Raw genomic sequence first — 16575 nt, forward strand, 5'->3', positions numbered from 1 at the left:
AGGGATGGAAGATTAAATGATCTGCAAATTATCTTCCAAATCTCACATGTTGAGCTTAATCTATTTCTTAACTATTTCAAAATATGAGTCATTTTATCTCTGCTATTATTTATTCCATTACTTAAGGCTCTTTAAAGACCATTTATTATGTTTCACATTTTAAGATACATCAAAATTTGACTTCATGCCCACTATAGTGTAAGCTCTTTTCCAATTTAAGCATTTTGCATATATGACACAATAAAATGGCTATCTATTAATATGTATTGTTCAATTGCTAGCATTCTATGTCTTCTGCTAACATTCTATGTCCACTCACTGTTATCTCAAAATTCCGTTATTCTATGGTTCCGGAAAATGTGGATTTAAATACAAATGCTAGAAATAGAATCTAAAAAATGTTTGAAATAATTCTAAATCATATAAATCAGAATAACATTCCAAATACGATGATTATGCTTTTAATGCATAAATTAATTTTAATATGAGAAATTAGTTGCTACCAAATTTGATGTGGAAAACAGACATAATTGCCACTCGCAAGCAGCATTGGCCATATGAGATTGTGTTTCAGTAGCCCACCATGCCACTTATATGGTGTTCTCGCCTTGTTATACTTTTCTCAGTCTTTGCTGCTTAACAACATTCTTGCCGTTCTCCATGATCCAAATCAGTTATGCTGCCCCATCTTCTGATTCACTCTCTCCTGAACTTCTTAGAAATGAACACATTGTACTTTCTTTGAAGGCCAAGAACCTTTGATTTAAGCACTGCATAATTAGCATTAAAGCTTCCTCCAATGTAGCTTATTACTTCTGTTGAGGTAACTAATAATCAATCATAGAGACACTGACACACACACACACACACACACACACACACACACACATATATATATATATATAGTTATAGTTATAATCATGAATATATCTAAATTCAATAGATATTTGAATTTTCATTATTTTAAATATTTGTATGTACAACGTGGTAAGTGGCCCCAGCCAAATATAAATCATGAATTTACCATGATGGGTATTTAGATGAATGTCTATAACCTTGTTATTTCCTCTGTTAGGGTTTAGATATCTTGAGAACTGGAACTGCTTCTCTCTGTCTCTGTCTCTGTCTCTGTCTTTCTCTCTCTCTATCAATTTACATTTCCAATAGGTAGCATAGTGCCTAGAAATTGATCGATGCTTGATTATTGATCACTTGGATTCATTAAATCCCTAGTGTATGTAAAAAGATTCTAGTCACTGAAAATACAGGATAAAAAATTTTAAAATGTCTCTTCCTTCAAGAACTATACATTCTAATGAAGAAAACTTTATCTCTGTCTCGTTGTCTGTCTTTATCTTTGTCTCTGTCTCTCTCTCTCTCTATACATGTGTGTATGTATATACACATATGTACACACACAAATATACATACAAAAGCATAATATATGAAAGCATCTATGCTTATGTATGTGTGTTTCAATCTATCTATCCATCTATCTATCTATTCCTGCTTTTCCCCAACATATGTATGTGTGTAGCATATGTGTATTATGTCTATGTGTATGTGTGTAGCATATGTGTATGTGCATGTGTGTATATATCTATATATGTATATATCTATTAAGGAAAACGGGAATACACATCTACACATATACATATATGTATACACACATATAGAATTTGCTAGATTGCTCAATGGATAGAATGCTGGCCATGGAATCATAAATACCTGAATTCAAATCAGCCTCAAATACATCTAGTAAATTGTGTGAAGCTGTACATGTCACTTAACCCCGTTTGCTTCATTCCTTACCTGTAAAATGAACTAGAGAAGTAAATGTCAAACTCTTTCAATATCTTTGCTAAGAAAACCTCAAATGGGGTCATGAAGTGTTAGTAAATACTGAAACAACTGAACAATAGCATATACATATATTGTGTGTGTTTAATATGTGTGTGTTCATATGTGTGTGTGTATAAAGTTTCAAGAAAGTGTTAAATCTGAGAGTTTCATCATCATCCTTATCATGTAATTTTTGAAAAGAGGGAGCAACCATTTACCATTAATTGTCTTAAATCTGTGATATGCATATAGAACATGCTCCACAAATATTAGGAAGAGAAATAGTATTTAGAATATTATTTCAAAATTAATGGGAAAGACTTTCTATTCAAATTATGTCCTTCAATATCTAAATAAAATTTAATCTTTTCAAATCCACAATACATTTCATTTCTTATCTATGTACAATGAGCGAGGTGAAACATATATTTTGAAGGTGTGTTCTGGTGCTAAATTCTGAAGTCTTTCACTAACTACTGTCTCTAAAAGAAATCTCCAAAATTTTTATCAAGAGCACAATCAGTTCATGCTATGTAATGCATATTTTATTGATGTTATATACATGTTCTAATATACTAATTATTATATACATTGTAAAATTTTCCCCAAAATTAGACATTTAAAATGAATGAAAAATTAGTGGATGAGAATTTGCCAATGGTAAAAGTCATTTTTGCTTTCAACAAAATTTATTCTTAAAATATCATTTTAGAGGTAAAAATAAGACTGAATATGCATTATTATATTCCCAAATACTTATGTAAAAGTTTGTGATATCCAGAGTTGTGGGTCTGATTGTAAAATGAATTTATTTAGATAATCATTTGAATGCTTACATTGAAAAAGGTATTTCAGATGCAAATGGAAAAGATGCCGTCATTAGCTTCACCTTAAAACACGTTGTTAATTTCAGTCCCATTGGCTAGTAAATTTGTATCTTTCCAAATGTCAGTCAATTGCTCTTGCAAATTTGTTGAAATTCTTAAATTTACTTAGCTTTATTGAATGAATTCTAAACCTGCTAAACATTTTAAGTCTTTTAAATGTGTGGGAAAATTGTGTTGTGAAATGGGTTTCTATAACTAATCCACTTAAATCAACAATTTTCCTATCGTAAAGAACACAGATTAGATGTATTAAGAGACAGTGGACAATAGTGTCAAATATTGTGGCAACTAAATACCCTTATTAAATCTGTTGAGTAACAAATTTAAGTTCACTAAGTCAGAATTCCAACATTCAAATCTCTTTATTTTGAAAAAGATGAGAGGCAGTTGTATTTAGTCATATCCTACCTTATACACGGTCTGCTTCAAAAATCTTCAAAATGTTGTTTAAAATAACCTACCCATTCTGTAAGTCTGTATTCTTAGAATCTTAGGGTAATAGAGAAATGGGCCTGGTGGTATTAATTTATCCAGGTTAAGTAAGTCCTATTTTATAATCTCTTTACTTATCTAGATTATCACTTCTCTATTAGCTAACAATTTTCTGTCCTTCCTTCAAAGATAATTTTCCTTGTTGAGAAAGACAAAAACAAATTGAGAGTTGAACAATCAGAACATGATGTTATAGTGATACAGTCTCAGTAGTATCCTTCATTACTCTTATTCTATAAAGTCTCTTCCAGCACTTCTATGGTAAGCTTCCCGTATAATCTTTTGAATACATATTTTTACTAAACTGAGATAGCTGAGATTAACCAAAGCAGTTCATTGATTGAATAATTTTAAGGCATCAGGGAGAGGAGGTAAACAGAGAGGGGTAGAACTTAAATTAACCAACAAGATCAAATTATTTTACTTGTTCCACTCCGTAGTCAATACTTGGTGATTTAATTTCCTATTCCCTGAAAACAGCTATGAAAATAAAATATGAAAAAATTAAAGCACTCATATAAATATTCATTACTGTTATGTTTCTTGGGACAGGGTTTTTGTTTTGCATTGGTTGACAAAGAAAAGGCAAAAGGCATCACTCAGTGGGATTTCACCCAGTACTATACCAGACATTTCCCTGTCAATGAGATGCTGGTCATAGTTTCACAAGGAAAGAAATGGATCCTTTGATACATTGCGTAATTCGAATTGGAGCATTCCAAATAGGATTTTTGTCACTTTGTTTTCCCTGGTATTTCAGTTTTAAGCAAATCAGAAGTCTCAGATTTGAAAAGTATTGAGAAAAAGGAGTATTCATAGAAGAAAATACAATGGTTAATTAGCTTTTTAATTAGACTGCCTTGTCAAAATGGAATATGCCTAGATTTGCATAATAAATGCAGAATACTTCTAAATTACTTTGCATATTTTTTTTCTCCATGGATACATTTTCTTTTGGTATAAATGGGGCAAGAATGACAAGTATTTTTGACCTTTATATTTCAAATGCAGCATATTTGCCTTGTTCTATATCTTGTGATTAATTGTGATATTTTAAAATGAATATTAACAAAAAATATATTTATTGTACTGTAAAGTTCTGTACTTTCCAAAGTTCTTTCAAACTAGGTTCTTACTGGTTTTGATAATTACTCTTGTCTGAAAACTACAAGTGATCTTTGCACAACATTAGAATCTTATTGTAGCTCAACTTAGTGCTCCTCTTCACTTGGATGAATCTTAATGCCCAAGCAGGATCTTGATTGAAGAACATCTTCTGAGAAATAACCCACAAGTGAGAGATCCTGAGTTTATAACTAAAATAGACTAGACTTACCTTTTTCAGATCGGATCCAATCACATTCTACTGCTTCTTGCATTGATTATTTTTAAATATTCATTGGCATTCAAATAGCACCAGAGAAGGCACTTTACATATCATCTTTGTTTCTCACAAAAGTTCCATGGCACACATATTAAAGGTATAAATATCCCCATTTTACAAATGAGGAATATGTGACTCATTGGCAGTACATTAACTTTCTCAATGTCACAAAAATTTTATTAGGAAAATTTGAATTAGACCTCCACTCAAATTACAACATGCAATGTTGATTCTGAAGAACAAGCCCTCTGAATCGGGAGCCAGACCTCTGCCTAAAAAAAGGTTTGAGATCTTTATTTAGAAATAATTCCTGTCCTGTTCTGCTCTGTGGGGACAGTTCCTCTCTCATACCCCTTCTCAATTTTCAGTAACATGCCAGGACTTATGAATAAGCCTACATCACTATATATATTTTAATGAGGTAGCACACCATAGCCAAACCCTCTTGGGTTTTGACTCTTGGCACCATGGACCTCGTCTTGGATTGGCCACTTGCTAGGATCAACTAAAATGCTTTTAAGGCACTCATTTTTTATAGGTCTCAGCTTCATTGTGAACATTATTTGTACTCTTTGTCTCAAAGGTTTATTGTTTTATGAAAAAATAGTTTTAAATATCATGTTATTAATTATATGATATAATTAATAATATAACATTTTAAAAGCACTTCATGATTCCTAGATACTAATGAAAATGAAAATGATGATGATTTAATTTTTCAAGATGGCCTCCAGGAGTTAGAGTTTACAGAGAAGAACTTGTTTACAGCAATTAGTTTATATACAATGTCATTCATCATACACTTTCTTCTACCCTCTCTGCTATAGGAGCTATGGTAATGATGTGATTTATATGCCTCCATGGGACGAGTCTGTACAATAATGCTTTTATTAAACTATAAATCTATTTGTGTAATATAGTCGATAAGACATTAAATATAAAAGAATAAACAATTTCATTGGGATTCCTATATGAAATTATATAAAATAGGAATTGCAATCATTACTATTGTATTCAGAATATTTTCTCAAAACTTATGATTTTGGAAAGCATTAAGGTTGATCACAAAGTAGGGAAATGGTGCCCCATCAGTCTCAGAAGTCTGGAAAAGCAGATTTATCAATCAAATTAACTAAATCAGTCTCAAAAACAGTTTTCTTGACATGACATGACATTATAAATAATAAAGCACACTTCTTGATCCTGTGGCAGAATTCTCCTTTTTTTTATTAAGATGACAAAAAGGAAGAGTAGATGATCAATCATATTCTGAATTTTCTTTGGTGAATCAAATGGCATATCATTTCAATTACTATTCTTTTAGATTTAACGTGTCATGGAACATTTTATTCAGCATCATATACTTCAATTCTAAGTAGATCAATATCGTAGGGAAGAAATCTTTGCTGATTAAAGTGCCAGATAAAGGCCAAACAATGCAAATTCACAGAACAGATTGATGTGCTGTCCAAAATATTGCAATAATAGTAACAACTACAATAATAACCTGCTTTGTATAGTGCCTAATGGGGCTGAAGTTCCAGCTGTAGTACTTCAGGCAGACTCATTTTCCTTTTGTTCTTCATTTTGTATTCCATTGCCCTTTTCTCTACCAGTGGGTGATGTAAATCCATTTTATTTTGCTACAACAGCTTGTATCCAGTACTTGCGGTCTAAGGCCTTTGTAATTGTCAAGAGGTGTTTTTTTTAAACCAACTTGTTTGTATTTCCTTCCAAGATATATGTGGGGTACACTTCAGAAAATATGCATAGATAGGCATAGAAATATGCATATCCACTGAACTTCTTGTTAAGTTACAAAAAATTTAGAATTTTTTGTTGGTTAGCTAATTTTCCATTTCATTTTATAATCTTTTTCAATCAACAGGGATTGGTGTTCCCCTGCAACTTAAATGAAAAAAATCAGAATCAAACATTCATAGTAGAGAAAAACATATTTCCACTGACAATTTCCCCTATAAGTCCAACAACGACAAGTTCTTGAGTTAGAATTTGCATTCAGAAGGAAGTAAAAGTGGAAGTTAATGAGACATTTGAGAAGGTATAGAAAGAAGAATTCAGGAAACCTGATGCTTCTTTAAATAGATAACAGCATAAAGAAAAAAAAGCAAAAACTAGAAAGATAATAAAAAGTGACCTGAAACATTTGGGGTTATGTTTAAAAAGGTGTATTAGATCAATCTTTCCCTCTCTTTTCTTCCTCATCTCCCTCCACTTCTCTCCTCTTCTCTCTCTCATGCATATAAATTTAAATATTTACAGCTTTAGCATTCACTATAGTAAATGTCTAATAAATATTTTTCAGTGACCTATTTATTAATTCATGAATATATGCATTAAAATATGGAGATGATATTTGTTGGCTATTGAAAAGATCAGACAGCTTAGAAAAGACCTGGAGACAATGTTATGTCAAGATTTTCCTAAGGAATCACAGATATTTAGTCTGATGGGGGAAATTTATTAGTCTTTGAGAGGGCAAATGTTAGCTGTTTTCAAGTACCTGAATGACAATCAAATAAACAATATTTAAACTAATGGTGGAAAAACAAAATAAATGTATTTATATATTATACATCTTACAGATTTAATATTTTTAAAAACATGTTTAAATGAAAATGTCTTCATTTTTCTGCATTCACTTGATGTATATGATTTGTCACTGATCACATAAGTTTCTAATGTATGTCCTTAATTTTTTTAAATTACAAAAGCATGTTTTTATCAGGTTAATCATGTGATAAAACACGAATTTGACTGAAGTTTAATTTTGCCACATCCAGCCTTGACTAGAGCCCACAGATTTTCAACGAAGTTAAAATAAGGTGAGTCTACAGGTCAGTGTAAGATGTTTACCTCCATTACTTGAATATATTTCTTAAAAATGCTTATGATAGGGGGCAGGAGCCAAGATGGCGGAGTAGAAAGATACGCATATGGTAGCTCCAAACCCACAACCCATAAAACACCTATAAAGAAGAACTCTCAACAAATTCGGGAGCAGCAGAAGCCACACAACAATGGAGCGGAGGAGATTTCTGTTCCAGAGAGACCAGAAAAACTGATCTGAAAGGTCCCTTGCTCACCGGAACCGGAGCAGAGCCTAGCCCTGGCTTGGCCGTGAGGCACCAACAGGAGCAGATCCAAGCAGGCTTCAGGGACAGAATCTCCAGCGGATGAGCAGGTCCCTCCACCCACAGGCGGCAAAGGACAGTGAGAGGGGTTTTTCAGTTAGTGGAGAGGGGAGTGGGGTGCCCCCATAACTCAGGCCCCCTCGGGAAGCAGCAGCAGAGGCTGCAGCAGATGGAGGCTCCCAAAGAAGGCAGGAGCTCGGATCCATTGTTGAAGGTCTCTGCATAAACCCCCTGATGGAAATGAGCCTGAGAGGCGGCCCTGCCCCCACCTGAGCACCTGAACTTAATCTCACACTGAATAGCAGCCCTGCCCCACCAAAGGTCAAAGGCTGGGAAGCACCATTAGAATCTCAGACCCCAAACGCTGGCTGGGTGGAGGCTGGGTGGATCTGGAGGTGAGGTGGGTGTGGAGAGGACACTCATAAGTCAAGTAACCTACGGGGAAAATGCCCAGAAAAGGGAAAAAAATAAGACCATAGAAGGCTACTTTCTTGGTGAACATATATCTCCTCCCTTCCTTTCTGATGAGGAAGAACAATGCTTACCATCAGGGAAAGACATAGAAATCAAGGCTTCTGTATCCCAAACAAGCAAAATAAATATTCAATTGGCTCAGGCCATGAAAAAGCTCAAAAAGGATTTTGAAAATCAAGTTAGAGAGGTGAAGGAAAAACTGGGAAGAGAAATGAGTGACATGCAAGCAAAGCATGAAAAACAAGTAAACACCCTGCTAAAGGAGACCCAAAAAAATGCTGAAGAAAATAACACCTTGAAAAATAGGCTAACTCCATTGGCAAAAGAGGTTCAAAAAGCCAATGAGGAGAAGAATGTTTTCCAAAGCAGAATTAGCCAAATGGAAAAGGAGATTCAAAAGCTCACTGAAGAAAATAGTTCTTTCCAAATTAGAATGGAACCGATGGAGGCTAATGACTTTATGAGAAACCAAGAAATCACAAAACAAAACCAAAAGAATGAAAAAATGGAAGATAGTGTGAAATATCTCATTGGAAAAACAACTGACCTGGAAAATAGATCCGGGAGAGACAATTTAAAAATGATGGGCCTACCTGAAAGCCATGATGAGAAAAAGAGCCTAGACATCATCTTTCATGAAATTATCAAGGAAAACTGCCCTGAGATTCTAGAACCAAAGGCCAAAATAAGTATTCAAGGAATCCACAGATCACCGCCTGAAAGAGATCCAAAAAGAGAAACTCCTAGGGACATTGTGACCAAATTCCAGAGTTCCCAGTTCAAGAAGAAAATATTGCAAGCAGCTAAAAAGAAACAATTCAAGTACTGTGGAAATACAATCAGCATAACACAAGATCTAGCAGCTTCTACATTAAGGGATCGAAGAGCGTGGAACAGGATATTCCACAAGTCAAAGGAACTAGGACTAAAACCAAGAATCACCTACTCACCAAAACTGAGTATAATACTTCAGGGGAAAAATTGGTCCTTCAATGAAATAGAGGACTTTCAAGTATTCTTGATGAAAAGACCAGAGCTGAAAAGAAAATTTGACTTTCAGACACAAGAATGAAGAGAAGCATGAAAAGGTAAACAGCAAAGAGAAGTCATAAGGGACTTACAAAAGTTGAACTGTTTACATTCCTACATGGAAAGACAATATTTGTAACTCTTGGAATTATTCAGTATCTGGGTACTGGATAGGATTACACACACTCACACACACACACACACGCACACGCACACACACATAGAGACAGAATGCACAGAGTGAATTGAAGAGGATGGGATCATATCTCAAAAAAATGAAATCAAACAGTGAGAGAGAAATGCATTGGGAGGAGAAAGGGAGACATGGAATGGGGCAAATTATCTCTCCTAAAAGAGGCAAGCAAAAGACTTACTAGTGTAGGGATAAAGAGGGGAGGGGAGAGAAAAACATGAAGTTTACTCTCATCACATTCCAGCAAAGGAAGGAATAAAATGCACACTCCTTTCGGTATGAAAACCTATCTTACCATACAGGAAAGTGGGAGAGAAGGGGATAAGCAGGGTGGGGGGGATGATGAAAGGGAGGGTATGGGGAGGAGGGAGGTCGACACTCATGGGGAGGGACAGGATCAAAAGAGAGAACAGAAGTAATGGGGGACAGGATAGGATGGAGGGAAATAGAGTTAAGTCTTACACAACACGACTATTATGGAAGTCATTTGCAAAACTACACAGATTTGGCCTATATAGAATTGCTTGCCTTCCAAAGGGAAGGGGTGGGGAGGGAGGGAGGAAAAGAAGTTGGAACTCAAAGTTTTAGGAACAACTGTCGAGTACTGTTCTTGCCACTAGGAAATGAGAAATACAGGTAAAGTGGTATAGAAAGTTTTTGGTCCTACAGGACAAAAGAGAAGATGCAGACAAGGGCAGAGAGGGATAATAGAAGAGAGGGCAGATTGGTGATGGGGCAATTAGAATGCTCGGTGTTTTGGGGTGGGAGGAAGGGACAAAAGGGGAGAAAATTTGGAACCCAAAATTTTGTGAAAATGAGTGTTAAAAGTTAAATAAATAAAGAAAAATAAAATAAAAGAAGGCTATATTATCAAACATAATTCTACGTTCTTATTTCTTGATAGTTCCACAAGATGAGCTTATTTATTTATTTAATGCGATAAGTTATTTGTCCTCAGTGTTTTACATACCACCAAGTACCCCAGACTACACTCACCAGAATTTGACCTTTCTATTCTTTTTCCCCTTGTTTCAGTTGTGTTCAACTCTTTGTGACATCATCTGGTGTTTCCTTGACAAAGATATTGGAATGTTGTTTTTTTCTTTCTTTCTCCATCTCATTTTACAGATGAGGAAACCAGGGCACACAGAGTGAAGTGATATTTCTGGGGTCACACATAGTGTCTGAGGCAAGATTCAACCTTAGAAAATTTTCCATTACATATAGAAATGGAAGCATTTCACTCCTTAAAACAGAGCATGACTTAGGGGCAAGTCTCTGTACTACCTTATTGTTCCTATTTATTTCTGTGGTATTTTTATACTTCAGTAGTTTTAATAAGTTTGGCAGATGCTATAATTAACTGGTTGCTCATCCAACAGAAGGAAAGTTGCAGATTCTCTGGACTGGGTTAAAAAAATTACCCAAGTTAGGTACTTTATCTAACATACCACTAGTCTTTAAATGTTTGCTTTCGCCAAAGAGAATAAAACAAATTACTATAGGAATAAAAATGAAGCCCAAAAATATTATTTTCAATATTTAGGAAATAGAGCTGTTTGAAATTGAGATAGCGATTGACTTTAAAAGAACATACTTAGCCTAATGATCTACTGAAATCATAAAAATTGAACGAGTTTTTAAAAGCTTCCTAATTAACCCTAGAAAGTCAAGTAATAGTTCTGTCTATCACTGTTTATATCTGTCACTATTTGCTCTATCTCCATCCCTCCCTCCACACACAATTAAAGTGACAATTTTTTTTTAGTTTTGGACATTAAAAGGAAAATGTTGCTAGGAAAATAATATATAGTGGGACTGCAGTCATGGTATGTATAAATTTTTTTAAAATCATTGAACGTAAAAGACTATTATTACCATGACATGAATTCTAGCAAAACAAAATGAAAATATTAGGCAGTGTTCCCGTATTTTTATATCAATTTTATTTGTTTTCAGTGTTCTACAATCACTACCATATAACTTAGATTATATTTCCCCCTCCCTCCAACCTACCTCTCCATTGTATGCCGAGATGGCATACAATTTTAAATAGGTTCTATACATACATTCCTATTAAATACATTTTCACTATAGTCATGCTGTGTAAAAAATTAAAACGAATGGGAGAAATCATATAAAAAACCAAAACGTAATACAAAAGAAAACTATCTACTACATTCTGCGACTGAATTCTAAAGTTCTTTCTCTGGGTATGGAAGGCATTTTGCCTTAAAAGACCACTGGGAATTTTTTTAAGTCTTTGCATTGCAATGAAGTTCCAAGTCTATCAGAAAAAACTCTCGCACACTGTGGTCGTTGCTGTGCACAAAGTTCTCCTGGTTCTGCTCCTTTCGCTCAGCGTCAGATCACATAAGTCTGTCCAGGCCTCTCTGAAGTCTTTCTGTTCATCATTTCTAATAGTAAAATAGTATTGCATTACATTCATATATCACAATTTATGCAGCCATTCCCCCATTGATGGGCATATAATGCTTGCTTAGGGTTTTAGATAGATACTGCTTACTATTTTATGGAAAGTTCCTTTTCTTCCCATGCTCTCCAGTGATTTTAATAGGAATGGATGTTGTATTTTATCAAAAGCTTTTTCTGCATCTATTGAGATAATCATGTGGTTTCTGTTAGGTTTGTTGTTGATATGATCAATACGTTAATAGTTTCCCTAATATTGAACCAGCCCTACATTCCTGGTATGAATCCTACCTGATCATAATGTATTATTCTCATGATAAGTTGGTGTATTTTTTTTTTGCTAAAATCTTATTTAAAATTTTTGCATCTATACTCATTAGAGAAATTGGTCTATAATTTTACTTCTCTGTTTTGTCTCTTCCTGGTTTAGGTATCAAAACCATATTTTTATCATAAAAAGAATTTGGGAGGACTCCTTCTTCCCCAGTTTTCCCAAATAGTTTACATAGTATTGGAATTTACTGTTCATTAAATTCTTGATAGAACTCACTTGTAAATCCATGCAGCCTTGGAGATTTTTTCCTAGGAAGTTCATTGATGACGTTTAATTTCTTTATCTGAGGTGGGTTTTTTAAAGTATTCAAATTCTTCTTCTGTTAATCTGGGCAATTTATATTTTTTAAAATACTCAGCCATCTCATTTAGGTTGTCGAATTAATGGGCATAGAGTTGGGCAAGTTAATTTCTAATTACAGTTTTAATGTCCTCCTTATTGGAGGTGAGTTCACCCCGTTCATTTTTGATATTGGTAATTTAGTTTTCTTCTTTCTTTTTTTTTTAAATCAAATTGACCAAAGATTTATCAATTTTGTTGGTTTTTTCATAAAACCAACTCTTACTTTTATTTATTAGCTCAATGGTTTCCTTAATTTCAATTTTATTAATCTCTCCTTTGGTTTTCAGTATTTCTAATTTGGTATTTACTTGGGCATTTTCAATTTGTTCTTTTTTCTAGCTTTTTCAGCTGAATGCCCAATGTATAGATCTCCTCTTTCTCTGTTTTATTCATGTAGGCATTCAAAGATATAAAGCTTCCCCTAAAAACTGCTTTTGCCATATTCCATAAGATTTGGTAGGTTGGCTCATTATTGTCATTCTCTTGAATGAAATTGTTGACTATTTCTATGATTTTTTGTTTAACCCTCTCCTTCTTTAGGATTAGATTATGTAGTTTCCAATTAATTTTTCTTCTATCTTTTCATGGCCTTTTATTACATATGCTTTTTATTCGATTATGATCTGAGAAGGATGAATTGACTATCTCTGCATTTCTGCACTGGGTTGTGAGGGTTTTATGCCCTAGTACATGGTCAATTTTTGTATATGTGCCATGTACCGCTGAGAAAAAGGTATATTCCTTCCTATCCTCATTCAATTTTCTCCAGAGATCTATCATATCTACCTTATCCATCGTTTTATTCACCTCCTTAACTTCTTTCTTGTTTATTTTAAGGTTATATTTATCAAGTTAGGAGAGGGAGAGCTTGAGGTCCCCTGCTAGTATAGTTTTGATGTCTATTTCTTCCTGTAACTCATTTAACTTCTCCTCTAAGAATTTGGGTGCTATACCACTTGAAGTATGTATCTTTAGTAATATTGCTTCGTTTTCTATGGTGTTTTTTAGCAGAATATAGTTTCCTTCCTAATCTCTTTTGATTAGATCTATTTCTGCTTTTGATTTGTCTGAGATTAGGATTGCTACCCATGTTTTTCTTACATCAGCTGAAGCACAATATATTCTGCTCCAACCTTTCACATTTACCCTGTTTGTATCCCTCTGTTTCAAATGTTTCTTGTAAACAACCAATTGTTGCATTATGGCTTTTAATCCATTCTGCTATCTGTCTCCTTTATACGAGAGAATTCATCCCATCACATTCACAGTTATGATTACTATCTGTGTCTTTCCCTCCATTCTCTTTCCCACAGTTTGTGCTTTTAGTTCTCCTTTTTCCCTTCCCCTCCACAATAGAGTTTTAATTTTTTTTACCACCATCTCCTGAAGTCTTCCCTTCCCTTTTTCAGCCCCTCTCCTTTTTTACTGCCCTTTACACTTACTACTTCTTTCCTCCCTTTTATCCTCCCCTCCCATTTCTTTCCTCCTTCCCCTCCTACTGCCTATAGAGCTAGTTAGATTTATATACTTAAGTTTGTTGTTCCCTCCTTGAACCAAATTATATGAGAGTTCCTCTCAAACAGTGCTCATCTCCATCCCCTCTTTCCCTCTACTGTAATATAATTTTGTACTTTTTCCTGTGATGTAATTTACCATTTTCTGCTTCCTCCTTTTCACGTCTCCTGTTACAATCCCTTCACATGCTTAAATCACATTCTTATCATCACATAATTAAAGAACTTGGTGCTGAACTGGCTGCTGTCAGAAAGCAAAGACACATGAAATCTGTTTGTGCTTCCCAGGGTTAGCCCTGGAGCTAGATTGTTAAGTGTGGGGGAAGGGTGGTCTGTTCGTGGGAGATGTCCTCAGCTGAGTTAGGGCAAAGGCAAGCTCAGTGCTTGGTGATGCCTGCTGTCTTCTCGTTTCACCTGGAGCTCTTAGGCACACCTGGGCCCTAGTGCGAGGTTCCACACCCTTGCACCTCTGGCTATCTGGGACAGCTGTGTTCCTCAGCCACAGTAAGGGGAATATTCCTTTGCTATTTTCCTAGCCTCACGTGCTATGAAACTTTTTGCTCCTTCTGCTGATCCCACTGATCCAGGATTTTTCTGGGGAAATATTTTATGGTTCTTTCAAGGTCAAGAAGGGGAGGGGGAGAGAGCATTTACCGATCACCCCTCCATTTTGGCTCCGGGAAGTTCAATTAGGTGACTTACAGACATTAAATCTGCGAGTTGAAAGTCTTCGAACACCTACTGCTCGATTCTACCTGGGCTTCCTTAGCTCTCACTTACTCTGCTCCTCTGGACTCTCACCCTGAGCTGCCCTCAGACTGCTCCCAGGCTTTCCTGTTCAGCTGTACCATGGCAGGGACGCTTTGCTGTGAGCTTTATATTAGTTTTCCTGTATTTTTAAAGAGAAGCCCTGAAGTGGCTCTCACTTGTATGAAATGTACGGAATATGGGAAAAATAAACAAAGTCTATTTCTCTATGATCCTTGGGATAAATGGAGAAAAAAACCAAACTTTATATATTTGACTCATCGTTTCATGACCTGGGAAACTGAGGAAGCAGTTTCCCCAATGTGGCAATGACATCCTTATTTCTCACACTGTATACCAGGGGATTAAACATTGGGGTTACAGTGGTGTAGAAAAGAGCAAACAATTTGCCTGATGCTGCTGATTGGCTAGATTTTGATGGCAGATACGCAATACTTCCAGATCCATAGAATAAGCCCACAACCATGAGGTGAGAAGAACAAGTGGAAAAGGCTTTGGCTCTCCTTGCGATTGAAGTCAATTTAAGAATGGTACTTATGATTTTGACATAGGATGCAACTATCAACAAAAAGGGAATTAGGATGAATATCAGAGCAACAACATGGACAGAGAGTTCTATGTAATATGTGTCATCGCAGGTCAATTTAAATAAATGTGGAGAATCACAGAAAATGTGATTGATTTTGTTAGAACCACAGAAGTTCAGAGAAAAATTTGATATGTCGCCACTATCATTACTGGGACGCCAATCACCCAAGAAGCCACAACCAGTTGGACACATGCCTTTTGATTCATGATGAGAGGATAATAGAGAGGCTTACATATGGCTACATAACGGTCATAAGCCATCACAGCCAGGACCAAGCATTCTGCTGCCCCCAGAATATAAAGGAAGCAAGCTTGCACAGCACATTCTACAGAAGAAATAGATGTCTTCTGGGACCACAGATCTGCTAGCATTGTAGGCAGAGTGACTGATGTGTAACAGATTTCCAAGAAGGAAAAGTTCCCCAGGAAAAAATACATAGGGGTATGGAGAGCTGGATCAGTCTTGGTTATGATGATGATGAGGGCATTTCCAATCAATATACTTAGGTAGATGACTAAGAAAATCCCAAAGAAAAATCCTTTGAGGTTAGGAAGATCAGAAAATCCCAGGAGAATGAATTCCATCACAACTGTGAGATTGTCCTCAGCCATTGGGTTTTTCTTCTGCCTATGGAAATAGTGAATTCAGAATGAATCACTCACTTTCCATCTCTCCTCCTCAGTTTTTCTCTCAGTCAAAAAGTGAAAGTTGGATCTGAGAATCTGCCAGATCCCTCCTATATTTACTTTCATGTTTTCTTCACAAACTCCAGCTTTCTATGTTATATTCCTTCAATTCCTGTCTCAATCCTAACATTCTATATTCTTGGAGAAAGGTTTAAAACCAATAAGTGATTGTTTATCCTACCAAAAAACACTGTGTTAAAGTTCTATAATCATCATTTTTTTAGATAAAATTATCCTTAAAATCATCAATTTTGAAACGAATACAGCTTGAAACCACATTTAACATTTCTGTTTTATTATACGGTATTTCCCTGATAGCAGGAGCCATAGTCTTCATAGAAGATATAGAATATAAAATAAAGGAATTTAATATGAATTTTCCCAAACTGTACTGCTCTTACTGTCCAGTGAATCTTTCTTTGCTCTTATTTTTAAAGTCTGTAAAGTTTTCTC

At 35.2% G+C, this 16575-nt stretch overlaps 1 pseudogene; it reads right to left on the reverse strand.

Annotated features, from left to right (window-relative positions):
- Positions 1-15112: 15112 nt before the first annotated feature.
- On the reverse strand, positions 15113-16047 carry LOC140516703 (olfactory receptor 10AG1-like; annotated as a pseudogene).
- Between the last annotated feature and the right edge of the window lie 528 nt (positions 16048-16575).

This window comes from Notamacropus eugenii, chromosome Y, assembly GCF_028372415.1.
Source record: "Notamacropus eugenii isolate mMacEug1 chromosome Y, mMacEug1.pri_v2, whole genome shotgun sequence".
In the NCBI taxonomy this organism is placed as follows: domain Eukaryota; kingdom Metazoa; phylum Chordata; class Mammalia; order Diprotodontia; family Macropodidae; genus Notamacropus; species Notamacropus eugenii.